The sequence below is a fragment of the Gopherus flavomarginatus genome, chromosome 9 (genome assembly GCF_025201925.1).
Source record: "Gopherus flavomarginatus isolate rGopFla2 chromosome 9, rGopFla2.mat.asm, whole genome shotgun sequence".
NCBI classification, from domain to species: domain Eukaryota; kingdom Metazoa; phylum Chordata; order Testudines; family Testudinidae; genus Gopherus; species Gopherus flavomarginatus.
This window is the reverse complement of record NC_066625.1, coordinates 35985615-36007575: the sequence shown is the minus strand read 5'-3', so window position 1 is coordinate 36007575 and position 21961 is coordinate 35985615. Positions and strand designations below refer to the sequence as shown.

The following is a 21961-nucleotide window of genomic DNA, read 5'->3' as shown; positions in this document are numbered from 1 at the left end:
GTTGGACAAACAGCTTAAGGGATGAGAAGTGTTTGGCATATGACCTATAGGGCTGGTAGGCTGAAACTTTTTTCCCCTCCAGGATTAAAATTTTAACAGGCAAGAGTGAAATCGAGATCAGAAAAATGCAGATACTAATGATTCACCAAATTAAAACACAAGCAAAGGATGGGAAGGAAATCTAATGTTAAAAATCTTTCCGAGCAAAGAGTTGCACAACCAGATAAAGCAACTCAACAGTCTCCTTTGAAACCATTTCCTCAGCAACTCACCCAAGTTGAAAAGGCCAAAACCACTCCTCTTCCCCCTTCTAGAAGAAAAAGCCTGAGGGACATGCAAGTTTTAACTCCTCAGACTCTGCTAGGTGGAAGACAAGTTAGCAATGATGCAAGCAGCTGACATCCAGCATATTACTGCTGCCCTGTCCCATTCCTTCTCCCCTGTCCCTCCAGGTCTGTTACAGGAAGTCTGATCAGCCACCCTGAATGCAAATGTATTTTGGGAAACAGAGACGATGGAATCTTGGTTTAATACTACTCAGTAAACCTCTGTGGTGGGTGGAGTTGGGTGAAGGAAGGAATCTATAAATAGGGGCAGGATAACCTAGCTAAGCTGTAGCTGTCTCCAACTCTATTTGGGCTACTTTTCTGTCAGCACTGTGAAATCGGATTGCTTTGGGCAAAGCATTAAATCCCTCATCTTGGGCTGGACCCCTCAGCACTAAGAATGGCCCTCCCTTTAACCAACAGGAGCCCCCCGTTATTAAAATCCAGTTTGCAAACAAGCAAGAACAGGATCGCAGTGTCAGCGTTGGATGCCTCCTCATTTCAACTTTATGCAGAACTCATGCCTGCTTCCATGCCTAGAACAGTGGTGGTCAGGGAATGGCTTAATAATCCAACCCACCGTTTGCCCTTCAGAAAAATGAGTGGTGTTTTAAAAAAAATGAATGCAAGCTCTAATAATTACATGCTACTTCACATGGGTATTTAGCCGGGATTAGTTAATTCTTTGCGGCACTGTGAAAAGTGCAATATAAGTGCTGAGTATTATTATTAAGGGTCTTGCATTCAGTATTTGTAAAACTCCGAGGGTGGAGAGGGCACACAGACAGGTAAATAATGTGTGTTAAATATATTTAGCAAGTGATATGGCAAGCACAGAAAACTTCACAGAGGTAGAGGGGAGAACAAACAAACATAGGCTCCCACTCCCTAGTTAGGAAATTCCTGGACAGCTGGAGCTGGGGGACAGCAGATTTCTCCTCCAAGTGAAGAAGGCACTGCTTGTATTGATCTAATTTGCCCCTCACAGAGGGGCAACACGAGGAAGAACAGATGGGAGGGGGGTTAGCTAGTAGAAATGAATAGTTAAGCACCTAACTATGTGTTTTCTTTGAGGGTTTTAAAGTGCAGTAATTACTGGGTTTGGAGTGGTGCAGTTAATTGCTCCAGAAATACTGTTTTCAAAACAAACTGGATTTGATTTTTGGAAGTAAATTACCCCATCACCCAACTATCACCACCAGCCCCTCACACATCCCTCCTCAAAGCCACCAGCAGCAGCCTCCCAGAGCAGAGCAGAGCAGCAGGATCGCTGCAGCAGTGCCCGCTCCGGGGTCACACCGCTGCGAAGGCGATCCAGACAAGCCGTGCACAAGGCTCTGCTTCTTGCTCACACAGTGGCTCGGGGGAAGGAAAGCGAAGCGGGCTCCAGAGCTACCAGTGGGCAGCTGGTAGGGCTCCGGGGCTTGCAGCGAAGAGTGGCCCTGGTAGGGAGACAGCACGCTCGGGGCAACACAACAGCTGGTGCGGTCCGCACTGACCCCAGCCTCACTCGTTTCACTGCTGCCCAGCCTGGGTGGGGTGGCTCCACTCACCCGCCTTTCAGCTGCAGCCGCTCCGAGCCCGCAGGGTGTGCACCCTCTTCCCCCCAACTGTACGCCGGTGGAGGGAGGTGGAGTCTCGGGGATGGCAGCTGAAATTGCCCGGCCACCTCGCCCCGCACGAGAGATCCCCCGGTGGTCTACTCCTCTCCCAGGAAGAGCAGCGTACAGCGCCGGACACTCACTCCCGGCAGGAGGAAATAGGAGAGTGTCGGGCTGGCCACAGGGCCAGCTGCACATCACCCTGGAAACAAAGCGCGGTGCGGAGGGCGTCGAGGGGGTGTATTTCAGGCATGCATGATTGAATGTCACACAGTGAGGGGTGTAAGGGAGTGCACAGTTACCGGGGGTGTGCTGCAAGGGGAGTCACACAGTGATGGGTGTAAAGATGTGCACAGCTACTGGGGGTGTGCTTAGGGGCAGATTTAGAGTTAGTGGAACCCTACACCCAGCTTTATTTCAGGGACCCCCCTCAGGACCCAGCCAAGAAAGAACATTCTCTCCCCCCGCCTCATTTTTCAGTTTTTCCCCCCCCTTCTTCCTCCTCCTCTATTATAAGTAATGGGAAATAAAATAAAGTGAGGTACCTTGACTGGGGCTGGGGTGCAGGTGAGGGTGCAGGCTCTGGGTTGGAGGGTGGGGTGTGGGAGAGGGTGTGGGGTTCAGGCTCTGGGCTGGGGCAGGGGTTTAGGGGGCAGCACTTACCTCGGGTGACATGGCTCCCAAAGCAACCAACACACAGCCCTCTGGCAGCGGCTTCTAGGCCGGGGGTCTCCACGTTCCACTGCCCATAGGCACCACCTCCGCAGCTCCCATTGGCCGCAGTTCCCAGCCAACGGGAGCTGCAGAGTCGGCACTCGGGAAGGGGAGGGGGCATGGAGGGACACACACGCACACCCCAGGGGCCACAAGGACATGCCGGCCACTTCCAGGAACAAAGTGACACAGAGGGAGGGAGGGAAGCAGAGTGGGCAGGGAGCTGCCTTAGCCCTGTTGCTGGCACATCTCTGCGCAACCCTTGGGGGGAGGGAGGCAGCGAGTCTCCATGCGCTGCCTGGGATGGGGGCAGCGCATGGAGCCACCGCCTCCTCCCCACCAGGGGTGCACAGAGACATAGAATATTCTGAGTTGGAAGAGACCTCAGGAGGTCATCTAATCCAACCTCCTGCTCAAAGCAGGACCAGCGCCAACTAAATCATCCCAGCCAAGGTTTTGTCAAGCCTGACGTTAAAAACTTCTAAGGATGGAGATTCCACCACCTCCCTAGGTAACCCATTCCAGAGCTTCACCGCCCTCCTAGTAAAATAAGGCGCAGCAGGGCTGAGGCAGGCTGCCTGCATGCCAGAAGCTGGCCGGTTCTGGGAGCAGTGTGGGGCCAACAGCCACGGCATGCAGGCAGCCTGCCTGCACCCTCCTGCGCCATCGGCTGGGACTTGAGGACAGGTTGTCAGATATTTGTCCTGCATTTTGGGGGGCCCCCGGTTGTTGGGGGCCCCATGCCACTGCACTGTTTCATGGTAAATCCTCTCCTGGGTATGCTGAAAGAGGAGGTCACACTGATGCGTGTATAGTTACAGGGTGTGTGTGGGGGGGGGGGGGGGAAGGGGGATCAGAGTGAAGAGTGTAAGGGAGTGCACAGCTACTGGGGATGTGCATGTAAGGGGGTCACAGTAGTGTGTGTGATGGGCTGTGTATAGCTACACAAAAGTGTTTGTGTAATGGAGTCGTCCAGTGATGCATGTATAGCTACAGGGGTATGTGTAAGCGGGGTTGTATGACTGTAAGAGTAACACAGTGGCATGTGTGTTAACGTAAGAGGATCATAGAGGTAAGGAGAGGGTCACACACAGCGATCAAGGGGATGTTACAGAGGCATGTGATGTATGTGTGTATCAGTGTCTATTGTGTGTGTGTAGGGGAGTGATGGGAAGGGGGAAACGTAAATAAAATAAGAAGGTGTTCGGCTCCATTGGGCCAGGGCTGAAAGATGCCATATGGGTGCGAAGCAGGTGTGCTTTCCAGAGGATGTGGATAGGACTTCAATAAGAAGCTACATTGTGGTGGGGGGAGGAAACAACTACGTTCCTTTCCATCCTCAGATGTCTTTAGGGAGTCACAGCTGCTGGACTGGGAAAGCAAACAGCCTCCCTAGCATAGCAGGAAAGTGTTTAAGCAACAAAACCCTCTCCTCCCTATATTTTGAGGCTGAAATAAGGCCCTGAGATTCCATGGTCATGACAGCATGCAGCCACCAGTCTGAATGGTCCTGCAGTACAATAGGTGGCCCCGTGGGCTTCCCTGCTGGCAGCTGCATCAGCTTAAGGGCGGTTCAGTTGAAAAGTGGCCAGGTAGAAATTGACACTTCCTTGTACAGTCAGCGCCCTGTGTGTAATTGCTGCCTTGGTGACAAAAAAAAAAAACAACAACATTTTCACTGCCTTTTCCTCCTGTTAACCCTGCAGAGCCAGCACAGCTAGGGAAAGGACAGACTCCAGATCACTGTGCATCAGTAAACAATGCCGTTGATAGTTTCTGATCAGTTACAAAGCTGTGCAAACCCCCTCACAGCCCGTACAACCTTTGGGACATCAATAGGGTTGTGAGACAGGATGGCCCCATGGCTAGGATACCAGCCTGGGACTTCAGAGACCAAAGTTCAATTCCGTGCTCTGCCACAAACTTCCTGTGTGCTCCTGGCAAGTCACTTAGAGGGGAAACTAAGGCACAGAGAGGATGACAACAGAACTGCAACATCACTGGGAGGCAGGGCAAGGATAAATACAGTAAAAATTTTGAAGTGCTCAGATAATACAGTAATGGGGGGCAGATAAGTACCTCTTGTAGACAGCTGTAAAGGAGGGTAAAATTTGCCCTGCAGAATCTATTACTGGTGGTGATGTGCCAAGAAGAGAGTGCCCAGGTCCCTGTTACCAGGAAAGATCCTTTTTACAGAGTACATCAAATGTGGGGTCACTGAATGGCAATTATCAGCGCCACATACTTAAAACCATCCCTTTAACATCATAGGAGCTACACACATGCCACCAAATAAAGCCACATCTCTCAGTTCCACATCTGAACTCCCTGTAACCTGGGATCGTGGGGATTTGTTTCTGGACTACCTTGGGGGTGGGGGGATGCAAGTCAAGAGCCAGGCTGGCTTGAGCTCCACTGAATACCACTTCCTAATACATTCACACAGAGGGAGTGGAATCAGAGTATGACACACACAAAAAGGTCACAAGCAATAGGAACAGCAGTTTCAAGCCAGCTTCATGGCATAAACTCGTTGCTGCTAAAGTCAAAGAAGTTTCCACTTCACCATGCTATAGAGACAGAAGAAAAGTCAAGTAGTGACTACAGCTGGAAGCAGGACACCAGGGCTAGAGAGCAACTGTCTGATCAGGTACAGTAAATCTATCATGCCTAACAAACTTCAAGACAGGGGATTATACAGATTTGAAAGGGAAAACAAAACCCTAATTAAAAGCTACAAAAAAGCGACTGACTGTGTCCTTTTAAGTGGCAACTAATCCCAGCACCCATTTCTGTCATTGATTTATGAGCAGGAAGTTCATTTTATCTGAATAAGCACCGAGATCGCAAGCCAACTGCGATTAAGCAGGGCTGAGTGTACACAAATTTCAAAAAACAAACACTATGGAAGCCCGGTGCTCTACTAAGCCAATTAACATTACTTCAGTGAGGTGCAATAGGGCTGCTCATATTTTCCAGTTTATTAGCCAATTATGGATAGATTTTAAGCACAGAGTTAACAATAGCATGTAAACTGGCATAGCTGGTCTCATTAGCAACACTGCAGTAGTTTAAACACGTGCCTCATGTGGTGGGGGAAGGAGGAGAAAGACAAGCCAGGCCACAGCATCCAATCTCTGCAAGCATTTAAGAGCAGGTCTAAATTTTCAGAACCTTTCCCCCTCTGTGTTTATAATCCTTGCAACAGACCCTTTATCATCTCGGTCCGCTCAATGGTTTGTCTCACCTTTACAGTCTGCCTATTGAGAACAGTTGCATTATAAGCAGGAAGCTTTAAGTTGTGTGAAACAAATGGGCTATATATTTAATAGGCATCAGAGTCTAACAAGAAGATTCCATGGAAGGAAAGCATGCAAGACTCTCACCAGGGTAACACTTCTTGGCTGATGCACACACAAGTTTCTCTGTTTTTAGACAGGTTTATCCTAACTCTGAATTTCCCCCGCAGCCAGAAAATAAACAGTTTCTCTTTCCTGCTACAGTTGGGTGTTGATTGGTCAAGGGCTGATCCTCCCGTCTGAGGCTGTGCCAGCCTGTGCAGGGTAGGATTGTTGTTATTGGACATTCACAGCTAGAGATAAACATGAGTAAGAACGAGGCACTGTCTCCTCACTCCACCCGCTTTATCGGATCTCCGTGATTCAGTGCGATGACTGCTTCTGACGCCATCTTTCCGTACAGCAGCACCAACGGGCGAGCAGTTAGAGCAATAACGAGGCAAAGCCAGACGAAAGTGATGCTAAAATGAAGAGAGAGCATCTGTATTTATTGCTATTTACAAACTATGTGCCCTCTCTGAACTGACTGCTCTTACGGTCATTTAATGCCATGACGTTTGGAAATAACCATGAACAAAGTCAACTAAAAACTCACCGGAAAACTATGTGAAAGAACAGAATAAAGAAAGAATAGAGAACCAGGCCTTTCTCTGTGCCCTGACAGTCAGTAGGGGAAGTGAATTCCCAAGTTGAGGATCACCCCCATCAATGAGATGAGCAAATTTTAGCTACATTTTACACAGCATCATCTATTTCCCCACCCCTCCTCTAACCCATCTAATAGGCCACCCCATGGTGAGTAGAGTGATCCCAGGTATGGTTTGTATTTCAGTGAAGGTTTTAAAGCACATTGCACTCCATGGCACTGTACAAAACTCAAGATATTCCACAGGGTAAAGGGAGTGTATGTTAATTGCATGCCAGCTAAGCCACAGAGATAAGTGGATGAAGGGCTGTGGCCCATGAACACAGAACATGGCCAAGAGCTGCTATAAGATGTAGAGTTACACAGTCACCAGAGGGAGGATGCATCAGGCAGGGAATGGAAGAGCCAGATCTTGGAGCAGGAAGAAGTAGGCATCCCACCCTCTGACACTATCCCTTAGGCAACGCAGATCTAGATCTAGTTCTAGTTCATCTGGGAAACATTTGGATGCCAGTGTGATGGGTTCTATAGAAAACCCTGTGGTTGCTAGGTAGCAATACCTCACCTACAGAACGTATCCTGCAATGTGAGAGACAAGGGCTACGCACAGCATCCGTACTGCATCCCTACCTCTATAGAGCCGCTCTTAAGCCCTTGTGGTGCTTTATCAAGCCTCCTTTCATGACACAGGGAATGAAAGACTTACGGAAGTTAAGTTAGCCAGCTAAAGTTACTGAGAACCCTTCCTCCGGCTTACGGGGTTTGGCGTTTCCCTGAACTAGTCATTTACTGTGTCCTAATTTCGAAATCACTGTCCTAAGTTTTGGAGGGCCAGTGTTTTGGAACTGGCCTCAAGCAGGTGGAAAGGTCGGATGACAGTTAACAGGCAGTAGGTTGTTATATGGTATTTGCATTAGAAACAAACCAAAAAAAGAAAGATATCGGAATAACTGAGAACTGCTCAAGAGTCTGTACACACACACCCCCACACACCAGCCCCCTCTTTATAAAGTACAAAAGGAGTCTGGTCTACACCACTGTACACCAGTACACAGATTTTATATTGGTGTAACTATTTCAGTTCTTAGTAATTTCTTAATGAAATAGGTATACGGGTACAATCCCTGGTGTGGATGCAGTTATACCAGTTTAAAACGGCTGTATACTAATGCAGTTTATTCCCCTTCCCAAATGGGAATAGCTATACAGGGAAGGTAACCACTTTTATACAGGTGTAACTGTATCCACCCTTCAGGAGTTGTGCCACTTTAACACCACCAGTATAACTGGTGTGTTTAGACAAAGCCTTAGCACATTTAACCAGCACAGCAGCAATGAACAAAGAAAACAGTCATATGGGGAACAGATGACTTCCTAAAAGGCACGACTTCAAAATAACATGGAGGCTTTCAGGGAGTGGGCATGGCTATTCAGACCAGAGCACGAGCAATGGCATTGTGCTATAGCGAGGGTCTCCCTCTAAGAGAAACACACAATACAGAGGTGACCAGCAGCTGACCCCTGTGAAGTGGGTGGGGAAGGAATGCACAATTACTCCAAGACCAACCACCTAGATTCTCAGAGTGCCTTTAAGAGAGCAGCTCGGAGATCACCTGCTGCAGATGTCACATTCAGGTGCCTGGTTAGACATGCAGTCACTCTGCATCACTCCACTAGTAGTTCCTCCGTCTCAGCTCCCTCTCTCTCACAGGTAGTGCCCGCCACACCCAGTGACAGGCAGAAGAGTTTCACTCTGGAAAACAAGTTGTATGACAATAAGGCACAGGAGTCACAACACAAGAGTTGAGTTTGCAACTCACACCAAACAGAAAGTGATCACAGAGGCTGCTGCATGTGTTGCAAGGAGACCACACAGCTGGGTCTGTGCAGCAGCCCAAGGGGCACACTGGCACGGGGTGCAAGCAGTAGACTAGAAGGGGGTATGACAGGAACTAGTCAAGTCATTGACCCAGAGGCAACACGTGGGAGGGCTGACCTCACCCTTCAAGGGCACCTGCCCACCTTTCGTGAATGCAGTGCACAGCCTCCAGGTCATCACTACTCCTCAGACAGCTGTAGTGAGAGATGCCTGTAAGTGGCCAGGAGATTATACCCCAAAGCTGGCCTCAGTGACTCAGGCTGAATCACCCCAACTCTTCACCTGAAGCTGGATGCCAAGGCCACGTGAAGACTCAACCCTGTCCATGCAGCGGGCTGACTTGGTGAGAGCATCTCACACAGGTACCCCTTGCAGTCTGACAGCTCCTCATTTGATTCCAAAGCCAGTTCAAGGTCCTGGTTCTTAGCTACAAAGCTCCGGGTATCTTGGAGGCTTCCCCTCTTTGACAAGCTGACAGCATCCAGAGTAAAGCTTTCAGGCCCTGAAAATGGTCTGCCCCTAACACAGGGCCTGAAGGCATGGGATCCTTGCAAGGGAAGATCAGAATAAGCCCAACTTAGCCATGTTCCTAGTTCACTGGGATGTGAGGCTGGCCAAGAAAGAAGACCTCTAGAGAAAGAGTAGCCAACCCGAAGGCGCAAATCTGGCCCAAACACACCCACTTCCACTCCTTGGGTGGAGAAAAGGAGCATTAAGAGCTGCATTACCCTGGATCCATCTTCTCCTGTCACTTCTCATCGCTGTCCCACCAGTGGGCCCTGCTCCCCAAGCTGGAAATATCACATATGCTTGTGACTCCAGGCAAAGCAGCATGGGGCTCCTCAAAGGCACTCGATTGGCCTCCCGGTTCTGGAGATGGCCTCTGACACAGCCAACTGCCTGGGCAGCCCCAGTTTATAAGGCTGCAAAGCTCAGGCCATCATCCCACTGGGCCAAGGTTCTCTCCTCCGCTGTTGCAACACCACTTTGGTCACAAGAGCACATGCAACCCAGCCCCAAAAGCACAGAGCCTTCTGATACACGGAGGGAGAATTACCAAAGAGTGAAGGGGCAAAAGCCAGAAAACAGACAGGGAAAAGGGGAAGCGGTGCAGACTGTACTGGGGAAAAGGGATGTGGAGGATGAGGAGAGAAAGGACAGAACCCCTCCTGCCCTTCATGATAAGAATAGAAAAGGATTGTGAACCAGTGACTTGGGTCTTGGTTTCCACTCTATAGGCCAGATCCTCAGCTGGTGTAAGCCAGCAAAGTGCCACCTTAATCAATGCATGTCAGATACACCAGCTGAGGAGCTGGCCTGCTACTTAAATGACAGCTACTGTCTGCTAGGATCGGCACCAACTGACAGCGGTGTAGAGTCGGTGAATGGAGAGAAAACGAATATGAACAAACAGTTGTTGAGAAACCATGCTGATGAGCACGTCACCAATGCATACAATACACTCCTTTTTAAGTCACTCACCATGCTTGTGGATTCTTCAGAACTACAACTCCCAGAAGGCTTTGGGGCTTCTTACAGCATCAGCGTTAGAACCTGCCTGGAAACAGGAGCCTATCTATTGTGGTTAGGGGTTACACAGAGACTTTTGATCTCTGTTCAGAATGGGCTGTCGACTCATTGTTCTGTTACCATTTCTGCTGCCACTCGCTCAGTGAGGGCTCTTTGACACCTAGAAAACTCAGCAGGATCCTAACAATACGGACTCTGGGCAGCTTCCTACAATCAGCAACAGGGGCAGGATCTCCGGAGGGATCCGTACGTGCCCACCAGGCTCTCTGGATGGTCCGACTGCCTGCGTGTTCAAATACAGTAACAGACAATTATTCTGCATGGCCAGTGTGTCATTAGCAATTGCATCTACTAGAAATGTATGAACAAAGATTCCTCTGAATAGGTTAAATGCGCTTGTTAAGCCTTGAAGTTTAAAGGTTAATTTTTGTTATTCTACTGCAAAAAACAGCTATTTTAAAAAAGATGCATTTCCCTTATGTTCTCAAATCTCTAAACCAGCTCAAATGATTTTAATAAAACCCACCTTCCTATCTCAGCCCCGTTCCCAGTCTCATTCAGGCTGAGACACCACATGAGAAATTATAACCCCTGTGACAAAGTTGTGAAGAACCCCTGTTTGTAAATGGCTCTTTTAATCTACATTTCAGAGTGGCCACAGAGTCTCACAGGGACACTAGAACAGCTGCAGCTCAGGGTCTGTGGAGTGAATAAGTTAAAACCACAAGGCTACATACTTTTATGTATATACTTTGTGAATCGTACAGGGGAGGGGGTTAAAAAAACCTCTCAAAACTTTACAACAGTTTATCTTTAAAATTACAGGCACGTTTCTGCACCTGCCTTCCTGTCAGTTACATCTGTGCAAAGTGGGCAACCATCAGCGCAGGCAAGCAGAGAATTTTATTTCGTAGTGTTTTGCGGATACTTTGCACAGGCACATGGGATGCCAGATGCTAAGGCAATGGAGAATCAGACACACTGCATGAATTCAAGGCTGGATGTAGGTACTGCTAATCGCATCTAACCAGCAGTCTATGAGACACGCTAAAAAAGTGACGCTGAGCAGGCAAGAAACTCCTCCAGACTTTGAGGCCCAGTACAAATTCATAGATTAAGGCTGGAAGGGACCACTGTGAACATGAGTGCAGGGGACTTGACTCGATGACCTCTCGAGGTCCTTTCCAGTCCTAGAATCTATGAATCTTAGCCTGATCTCTTGCACAGGCCATAGAATGTCATCCAGTCATTCCTGAAGCAATCCCAGTATCTTCTGGCTAACCTACAGTGCATCTTTTATAAAACAGCCAGATATACAGGCCATTCCAACTCAAGCTCCAAAACTATTTATTTTTGCTCCTCATGAAGATGGCCACTAACTCACAGTTAATGAGACATTTTCAGATTGATGCCCAATGATAATATGCAGCATAAGTGATGGTATCGGGATAGAGAGCGCCACATCACTTTTGAAAGCGTGTGCGCACATACGCACCTCCTAACTGTGCTTGGGCACAGGGAGTTGCAAGTGGGTATGTCACAGTCTCACTACTCTGCCTGTCTGCTCTGATCTTACAAGCAGGCGGGCGACTGATATGGACAAGAATTTGAGAGCAAGATCCTTGTCCATTTCAATTCTCCAGACGTAGGAAAACAGAGACGACGGGGAGAGAAGTGCACAGCACAGCGCAATGGTCTTGCCTGCCACCACAAGGAAACCAATTGCCTCAAGTTGAATAATACGGCTTCATATCTTAACAGCGCTGCACAAACACAAGCTAGTAAATATGTCACCTCGCAGAGCATTTAATGATTTAGCTTCCATGTAAACCTTTATTTTATAGGATGGACAGATTTTCAGCAGGCAGGAGAACAGTGTGGCTGAAAACAAAGTGGTGAGGCCTGCTATGATCTTGTCAGCTCTCAGTAGGCTAAGCAGGACTGGGCTGGGCTGATACTTAGGGTATGTCTACCGGACCGGCGGGTAGTGATCGATCTATCAGGGATCGATTTATTGCATCTAAAATCAATCCCTGATCGCTCTGCCGTCAACTCCGGAACTCCACCACAGCAAGAGGCAGACGTGGAGTCAACGGGGGAGTGGAAGCCATCGATCCCACGCCGCGAGAAGTAAGTGATTCTAAGTCGATCTAAGATACATCGACTTCAGCTATGCTATTCTCGTAGCTGAAGTTGCGTATCTTAGATCGATCCCCCACTCAGTGTAGACCAGGCCTTAGATGCAAGATGTCTAGGTATTGCAGGAAGTGCTGGCTGGGTTTCAGTAGGTGGCACTCTTCCCTCCCAGTCAGTTATGTTACTGGCAGGTGTTAGGGGGTGCTCTTTCACAAAGGGAGTAAAAACAGAGGTCCTGGCCATTTGTGGTCTTTGCTGATTCCACCGCAGTTTTTCAAGAAGAGAACCATTAATCCCAGTGTCCTGGCACAATTCTGGCCTGGACCATTCAATTTTGCCTGCCTGAATTTTCACATGGATACAGTATTCCTCACATCCCATCCAAAGGCTCACGCAGTTTTGCTGCGCACCATTAACCAGGTGTTACGTGTTGTCCCAGAATCGCCTGCATTTCAATGGTGAGCAAAGCAATTTATATCTTAACATATACACGTCACAGCCACACATCATCAGCAAAGCACTGCAGGATCCATTTGGATGGGAATGACCATATACAGGGCTAATCATCATTACTTTGAAATGTAGGTAGAAAGGTCCAACTTTCAGCTTGAAATTTCAGAGGTGAAACGTGATAATCTCAAGCTTTTCAGAAACAGCCTGCCAGTCCCAAAAGAAGCAAGATGCTGTTCTCCTCCCAAATGCCCAGGATGCATGGCAATAAAAAACCCACCAGGAAGTCTCAGTGGCGATGGACTTGACCCTCCAAAAGCCCGAATGGTGCTGGAAAGGCCGCAAACACGTTCCTGTCCCCCGGGAGCAGCTCTCCAGTCCCTACTGTTGTATTTAGGAGATTTAGAGTGAAAAGCACGGTGCCCCAGAGACAAACAACAAACCCCAGGGCCTGCTAATTATATCAATATAAAAGCATTATCTGGGCTGTCAAACAGCAGCTCTATTGACAGGACAGCAATCCTCTGTGATATAAAGGCAGGGGGAAAAATCCCTCTTGCTGCTGGTGACCCACTTCTCTGGATTGGATTCAATTCCCCTCCTCCAACCCAAAAAGAGAGGCAGCTGCTCTTCCCCCGAGAGTGAGAAAATACACACACCCCACCCTCGCCATCCTTTAACTCAGGAACAACAAGCGGCTTTAGGGAGTCACTGTGGCATTTTCCATCCACTAAGGCAAGAGCCTCTAATATGTGGGAGAGGTTGGGGGAGGCAAGAGTTATGGACAGGCCCCTACCCTGCCTTTGCTTCCTCAGCAGTGATCACCAAACACTAGACAAGCAATGGCATTCCAGACTACCCAGGACTCAATGTACCGGTAGCCTGTTCTGCTCCACCCCACCCTACCCCTTCTAGTCCAGGGCAAAGATAAACCTGATAGCCATATACAATACACTCCAGCCTCACAGAAGTACATCCCATGGAGCTACATTTGGGATGGTAGGGGGAAGGAGGCGGATTAGTGAAAGAAAGCCAAGGAGGACACCTTTACTCATCTGCCTGAACTACATTACAAGCAGGATCTGCTTCATCCAGGGGAATTCTCAAAGCTGGGCCATGTTCACACGTCCTTGTCAGAGCTACGGTGCTTCTAGTTCCATCAACCAGGTATTAGCTACTGCTACCGCCCAACACTACTAGCTTAGAGCAATCAACGTCCTGAACTCCATTCCTTTCCCTCTCCTTCCAAGTGACACTGGGCCCTGATGCTAGCAACTCAGAATGGTCCCATCTCCCCCCATGCACGGCAAGAGTTCATGATGGGACATGGGACTAAGCAGAGAAGGAAACATGGTTTAGATGGAAAGGAAGAGAGGAAAAATATTTATTCATTTTGTTCTAGCCTAACCTAAAATAATCACATACCTCAAAATCAAGAGGCCAGAGCCTTAGTGAGTGAGAGTTAGCATTGCTCTACTGACTTCAGTGGACCTATATCAATTTGCAGCAGCTACAGATCTGGCCTGATCTCTCTCTCTAGGATATGAATATGACTTGTGCTTGTAGGTGCCAACAACTCAGGGGAGAGGCACTGGCAACTCCTACCAGGACATCCCTCCCCAATGATTTCAACAGTCTCATATCAACAGACACACAGAGGAGCAACCCAGCACACTTGCTCAAAGCCCTTTTGACAAAACCCAGTGAAGTCTTTTCCACATGACAAAGCCGATTATACCATACATACTCCAGCCTGCCACAAGGACAAACAGTGCTGAGCTAATGCCGAGGGCTGGGCTTAAACTCCCAAAGTAGGAAGAATTCAGAGCAAAGATAAATGGTGTCCTCAGGACGCCCCAGTGCGCACATGATCCAGCACGTACCATCACACACGCCTGTCTGTGCACCAGGGATACCTGGCTGCCTACATGGGTCAGTCCAGAACCTCAGTAACACAGGGCCAGCCCCAAGCTTTAGCAGGATGCCAGACCCTTTGAGTGGTACTTCAAACTTTTCCAGGGCTTAATATTTATTCAGATTTACAAAGACAACATGCACCTGGCACATCCTAGGCTCCCTCTCTAACTGCACAATAAGTCAGAGAATAGGGAAGACTGCTCTTCCCATCCCAATGAACTGACACCCCCAAACACACATACAAATACATAAAACCCTACGACAGCAATCAAAGGCCTCTCAGCCCCCAAACATCTGGGAAGTGGTGGGGGACCGTGGGCCATCCCTTGTGTCCCAAAAGGCAAGAGATCGAGGCTCTGACAGAGGTCAAATGAAGCATATGAGACTTTTACTCATAAGGATCATTAGGATCTCATATGTACTCAGGGATTCCACGTATCAGTTCAATACAGGGTAATGTTTACATCCCAAATGAAGCTGGGTGATGCAAATCACTTTGCCCAGTACGCTACTAGACTCTTGATCTCTTAACATCACAAAATGGACTCGATCCTGGTCCCATGTCAGTCAATGGGAAAACTCCCATTGGCTTGAACGATGGGGGAACACGCTCAGACGAGCTAATTGATTACTGCTGTTTATCGTGCCAGTGGGTCCCACAATGCAGCAGCAAAGGAAGTCATCCAGCAGACTCAGTGCAGCTGGTCCCCAGCATGTCTCAAGATGAAAGGCGAATGATTTCCTGGTCTTACAGATTTCTGTTACCATTTACAAAACGCCACACCTAATGCATACAATGAACAGACGGCAACCAGATTTGCCTTTAACACAACAGGCAACCCCTAGGAACTACAGGTCCCAACATGAACTGCTACACTGTGATCTGGTCACTCAGATTAATAAGTAGCATTGTATTCTAGGATGCTTAAGACTCTTGGGGCCACCTAGTCTGTATTAAAAGGCAGCTGTGGTCTACACTTTGCCCAACCTAGTCTTAAGTCTCAGCACATCAATAGCAGGGCCTCTGGTAACTCCTGAACAAACCATTACTATCTCCCACCGTCAGTGGATAACATCCCTGTGCATGTGCAGTAGGTACTTTAAGGAAAACCATTCATTATGTTTGGCTATTCACAGGCACTAGCGCATATCGTGGAGAAAAGCCTACAGAATATCAAGCGCAAATGTATTCTCCTGTTGTAGAAATAAAAAAAAAGGCATTTTTAAACACGCATGTGTGTAATCTTGTCTACCAGCTAGTACACAGGACAATCATTCCATGGAATTTGCTTTCAGGCTTAGCAAGGTGGAGGAGACGTAAAACTCAATTGTCTGAATGCAAGAAGGGCATATGAAAGTTATTTAAATAACATTGGCTTTGGTTAGAGGAAAGAGCCCATTACATGCCCTGTATCAGACTTATGGTGATGTATTTAAGTCTTATTTGTAGTACAGTAACACCGAGGGGTCACAGAGACTGTTCTAGGTCCCTGAAGAGCTTACAGTGAGAGACAGGTGACAACAACGAACAGGCAATAGCACCTAAACACTTGAACACATGACCCTGCATCAGATAGTGACATAAGTCCTGTTCTAGCGGTTAGATCACACAAGTGGGAGGCAAGATTTCTGGGTTCTTTTCCTAGCTCTGCCACAGATTCACTGTTCAGCCTCCAGGTGGTCATTTAACTACACTATGTTTCCGTTTCCTTGATATAATCTGACGTGAACAATACTTCCCCATCTCTCTGTGAGATTGGGAGGCTAAATTCATCCCTGTTTCTGAAGCACTCAGGGACTCGAATGCACTGCAGAAGTACATAGCATTAATAAATAAATTAATTATAGTAGGAGGGATTCACTAAGGTTCCATGGCATCTTTTTTTTAAGCAACCTGGCTCCAAATCTAAATAAAGTCAGAGATATTAAGGGGATAGGCATAATTTTAGGCTCATCATATGCACTATTATACAACAATAATTACAACCTCAGCAGTGCTGCCTGTTGATCCCATATTTACTGGACTATATTCCTATATGGGACTGCATCCAGGTTTTCTAATCCATATTTTATCCTGGCTATTAAGAAGCTGTTCCCACCAATCTGAGGCAGTCCAGCTTTCAGAATGGGTCTACTTTGCCAACCCAGCTAAAAATTCCTCTTCATGCAAGGTGACCAGGGGTTAGTAGAAGAGAGCCCAGTGGCTCTGCCTACTTTGTGGTTTCTTACAAAGAGCACTCCCCTTACTACACAGCACATCAGGGCCAGGTCCCTGAGCAATGACAGGGGAGATTGGGCAGGTAAGGGGGTGGTTGTTATTTACAAGAGGTGGAACAAAGCACAGCAAAATACTGTGAGGAATAAAAAGCACAAAAACCACGGGGCCCTGACAAGGCATCAGTTGAGTGTGAATTAGAAACAGGCAACGAAAGCCAAGATTTTCAGTCCCAACCTTCCAAAAGGCTTTAAAATGCTTCTGAGAGGGTGATTAAGAGAGTTAGCGGGTTTCAAGCAGCAAACATCTCACTCATCCTGAAGCCTCCTCTCTCCCAGTTCATTTAGCTTTTACCTTATTTCAACAAGAGGAGAGAGTCTCTATTGTCCTGTCTATAATGATCCAACCTGACACCCCAGCTATACCACTGCCCCCTACACCCACTGGACTCATTCCCAGTCAGAACAGGACAACCCACCCACCCCCCTACACACACATCTACACACACACACACCTTGTCCCTTCATTCTCCATTCCCAGTTAGACATGGGGGGGGCACTCCTAGATAGGCTCAGAGCAAGATACAGCTCCACTCTTCTCTCCTGGTTATTTCTACTTGGGTAGGAATGCTGGGGGACACCCCCCCTTTTATGGCTGGGCTCAGCAAGCTCGATAGGCTGTAGACGGGCTGCCCCCCATTTGCTGACCACTCTCTCCTTTTAGCCAATGGTTTTACAGAAAGGATCCCCCTTTTCCAGCTGTAGGAAGCTCCCTGGGGAGAGGACTCCCTGCCCCCACCCTTGCCCACCATCCGAACTCGCCTGGCTCCCTGAGGAGGGGGGACTCCACCGCCTGGCTCCACGGAGGGGGGGGGGGGCTCCCTAGTGCCTCGTCCCTCCTCCCCGCTCAGCTCCATAGGGGAATCCTCGGGCCGGCTCCACAGAAGGGGCTCCCCGGCCCCTCGCCCTCCCCGCCCGGCTCCATGGAGGGGGCTCCCCGGCCCCTGCGCCCCTCCCCCGCGGGTGGCACTTACCTCTGGCGAGAGGCGGCTGGGCTGCTGCTGCTCGCGTCCCCCGAGCCCCTCACTTTCCCCCGGGCAGAGTAACTTTGACCCCCTCCCTTCACGGCTCCCAGCTGCTTCGGAAACTGTTTCCTCCCCCTTCAATGAGAAGCTCAAGCAGAGCCTGCCCGGGAGTCCAGAAACCCGGTTTTACGCCAACTCCGCAACGCAGCGACCTATAGAGGACCACAGGGGCTACGTCGCGGAAACAGCGTAAGAGCCGCGATGAATCGCTCAGGGAGACTACAAGCCCCAGGGGGCTTTGCGAAGCCGGAGCGGAAGCCGCCGGGAAAGCGAAGCATTGTGGGAATTGTAGTCCGTTCGGGCACACTGACACCCCGACAGTGGGTGTGTTGAGGCCGCGGCTACAGCGCCGAATCCAGGGGGACCTTCTGACCGGGGCGGTCCATTGGCCTGAGGTACTGGTGATGAGACGAGAGAATGGGGGCCGGTGGGCAGAGGGACTCGAAGGTGGGAACTACAAGTCCCATGGCGCTCTGCGCTTGGGATGCAATTTCCTAGCCCGTCCCCGGGCACTCACCTGGGGCTGCTGCCGCCTGCAGCTGGCCACGAGCGGCCTGCAGCGCCGCCCACCGCCGGCAGTGGGCGCTGCAGAGTCTGGCGGCTCAGCGCCCACTGGAGCCGGCTCGCCCAGATCCCAGGGGGTCCGGCTAATGGAGCCATTGGGCGCTGAGTGCCCCGTACCTCACACACCAGGGCTGAGGTGCATCAGCAGAGCGACTTGCACCGGGGAGTCGCCAGCACAGAGGGGAGTCCGGGGGGAGGGGGGGTCCTGGGATGAGGAACAGGCAGGGAAGGAGAGAAGGTGGCAGCGGTGGCTGCATAGCTGTGCAGGGGGAAAGGGACACGTGTCCTGGTTATGGCCTGGTCACCCTGACTGCATCGCAGATGCTGAGCCAGATGTGACCCTACACTTCTACAGCACCTGAAATACCAGACACTCAGCACTAGCCTAGTCCATTCCACCTGCATAGCTCCAAGGGTTTTACAAAGTTGGGCATCCCTCACCCTCATTCTGCAGTTGGAGAAAGCCAATGCACACGGAGTGTCAGAACCAACAATGGGACTCAGGAGTCCTAGCGCCAAGTCCCATTATAACCACTAGACCATGCTGCCTTTCAACACAACCCACACCCAATACCTAGAGGAATCACTCAATTCACTGCTGAAATGCAGCTACCTCTGGGCTGGAACACAGCATCCGGACCACGATTTAAGACAGGAAGCTGTAGGAATTCTCTCCTCAATTCATTGGACTGTGTGGAGTCAGGAAAAAACAATGGAGTGCCAGGAGGGGCCCAAATTCAATCCTGTCCCAAGGCAAGGGCCGATGCTTTGCATGCAGTTTATACTTTGAAAAAAATCAATGCAAAATAATAAGACTTTGCAGCTTTGCTGCATCTTTAATCAGATTCCAAAGCATTTACAGACTACCTCCTGCCAGGAAGCTGAAAGTTGTTGTCCAATTTTTATTTACAGAAAAGGTAAGCAACTTGCCCAAGGCCAGAGCAATTTCTTAGCAGAATCCAAGATTCTCTATATTTCAGCCCCACTTTTGCAATGAGCTCAGTCGTGCCAGCTCCAGGCATTCAAACATCACAAGTCAGGCCCTTCAAAAAGTCATGAGACTTTTTTTTAGAAATAAATATGCGTTCTTTTTATTTGCTTTCTCTCTTTTGAGCCTGTAAGGGTCATGTTTTCAAGCTTTTCTCCACAACTGTGAAGGCTAGAAACTTCCTTTTTAAAAAAGGATAGCTTAGATTCTCACAGTCACCTCACTCTAGAAGCGCCAAGGAGCTGCAGGAGCACTTCAAAAAGACACCAAATATGGAGACTTGTGATAAAATTGCAAGCATTGTCAATGCACAAGGGTTGGAGCCTTTGACACTGCAGTGACAGGCATTTTAGATGAGGTAGCTACACTTAGGGCTTGTCTACATGGGCACTTTACAGCACTGCAACTTTCTCGCTCAGGGGTGTGAAACCCACCACCCCCGAGCAATGCAAGATTCAGCACTGTAAAGCACCAGTGTAGACGGTGCACCAGCACTGGTAGCCGTGCTCCCAGCACTGGTATCTACGCCCCTCGTGGAGGTGGGTTTTTTAGAGCGCTGGGCGCTCACTCCCAGTGGTCTGCCACAACCACACAAGCCACGTTAAAGTGCTGCTGCGGCAGCGCTTTAACATTGCCATTGTAGATTAGCCCTTAGATTAGAATGCTGGCATCCAGTTCCCTGCTCTAACCACTGAACCAGCTTGAACTGTCAATGGAAACCATACACAGCATGCAAGCAAGATTATCATAGGTAAATCCCCCCCATAATGCTACATCTGGGAAGGTAGGGGCTATACCTTTACCTGTGAAGCCAACTGCCTTCAAAGTCGTGTACTACAGACTCCACTTGGTATGTCACCGTGTTCAATTAAATTACACACAAAGACTTTCTAGCAATTTAGGCCTCAATTTTCACCTTTTAAAGTGTCCTATGATCTAAGAAACGTAAATGTGAAAATCCTCCTCATTCTAAATATCTACATCACTTCCCCTTCCCTTGTTCTATTTAAACTATAAAGTAACCACTTTATTGCAGAGAAACTAAGAAAAATAGCCAGTATTTTTGAAGGACCTACCAAAATGGTAGTGAGTTGCTGTTCTTATTTTGTCACAGAAATTAAAGTGGAAATCATTATTCCCAGATGCTGATCCGCTAAGTAAGATGACTTGGCACAATACGACATTAGACAAATTGTTGTTTGTTCAAACAAAAACGGCTTTGTTAATTCAGCTGGATTCAGAACAAGGAAAGAAATCAATGTTTGTTAAACAAAAAAGGGCAGTCACTTATTTGGGGTAACATTATCTTTAGGCTTGCAAATAGTGGAGCCTTACAGGGAAAGGGACACATTTCCTGGTTATGGCCTAGTCACCCTTTGTTTCCTTTTTACGCTTTCGCTCCCTTGGGCAGTGAAAGTAAACCAGTCAGTTACTTTTCAGATTATAGTCAGTTTCCTGCTCCTAATGTCCTGCCCCACCCCACCAAGCACAGGGCATAAAAATCCAAATTAAAAAAAAAACATCCCACCCCTCCAAGAAAATCCTCCCTGCCCTCACATTTAACTGAAGAGTCAAATCCCCAAGAAGTCCACCCAAAGCCATCCCCGTATAGCCCATCCCCACCCCTTTGAGATTGTCTTTTAGAGAGGCCCATAGAAACCCTTGCAGATAAGGACAGATTTTGTCAGAGACTGGGATTGGTTTATTTATTTGTCCCCATCTAAATTTGGGCCCTAAACTGACTTGACATGGGCCCCTTTAATGGGAATCTCTGCCAGGGGGACCCTAAGCTACTGATGGCTGAATAGTTTGGGTTCATTTAATTTTAAGTCCCTCTATTTCTGTGTATAAGATCCTGTGTGCCTAACAGAACAGTTGGCCCCTTGAAGAATCTGCATTCACAGCTCCATGTCCAGCCTGATCTCTCAGGAGGAGGGGCACTGTCAGGTGGAGCATGTTTGTGTTCTGCATGGGGGGAGGGAATTTAGACTTCTCTCTCACACACACACCAATCATATAACTGACCTACAAAAATTAAGTGAGAGCTAAGCTGATATTATTTTCTTTCCACCCCAGATTGGTTTAATGGCCAAGATGCTGCCACCCACCTTCCTAACACCTGCCTGTGGTTTGGGAGGCTGAGCCCAGACAGAGCAGGACAGTCCCCAAAACTGCATGTCAGGGAAAGCATCAGCACACTAGGAGAGGGAGGAACAGCTAATTACTGCTCCACCAGGAAACAGATCCTGGGTGTATGACTTCTGGCACTCTAGGCAGAATTCGGGGGGCAGCATTTTGTGCGCTCCCATGGGGCGCGCGGGAGCTTCTGGTTCCACTCCCATCGCGCTGCAGAAGGACCCTCCGCCCAAATGCCGCAGGCGACAGCGGCAGTCATTGAGCTGCTCAATTGCCTGCCGTTGCTTTCCGCGGCATGTCGGTGGAGGGTCCTTCTTCGGCGACGTGACGTGACGAGAGCGGAACCAGAAGGTCCCGTGTGCCCTGTGGGGAGCGCACAAAATGCCGCCCCCTGAATCTTGGCGCCCTAGGCAACAGCCTAGGGTTGCCTAATGGAAGCGCCAGCCCTGTATGGATACCTCACTGATTCCATTTCC

General features: G+C 48.9%; 1 protein-coding gene across 5 annotated transcripts in view; it reads right to left on the bottom strand.

The window, feature by feature from the left end:
• The window catches only part of CAPN15 (calpain 15), an 88915-nt gene extending 70948 nt beyond the window's left edge, over nt 1-17967 (bottom strand). For 3 of the 5 annotated variants that reach the window (XM_050968127.1, XM_050968131.1, XM_050968132.1), the window contains exon 1: nt 17747-17967. The gene's annotated coding sequence lies outside the window, so the exon portion shown is untranslated. Of the gene's footprint in view, nt 1-8199; nt 8340-8747; nt 9013-17746 lie in introns of all 5 variants that reach the window. The other 2 variants (XM_050968129.1, XM_050968130.1) reach the window with 2 other exon arrangements.
• Nucleotides 17968-21961: the final 3994 nt, after the last annotated feature.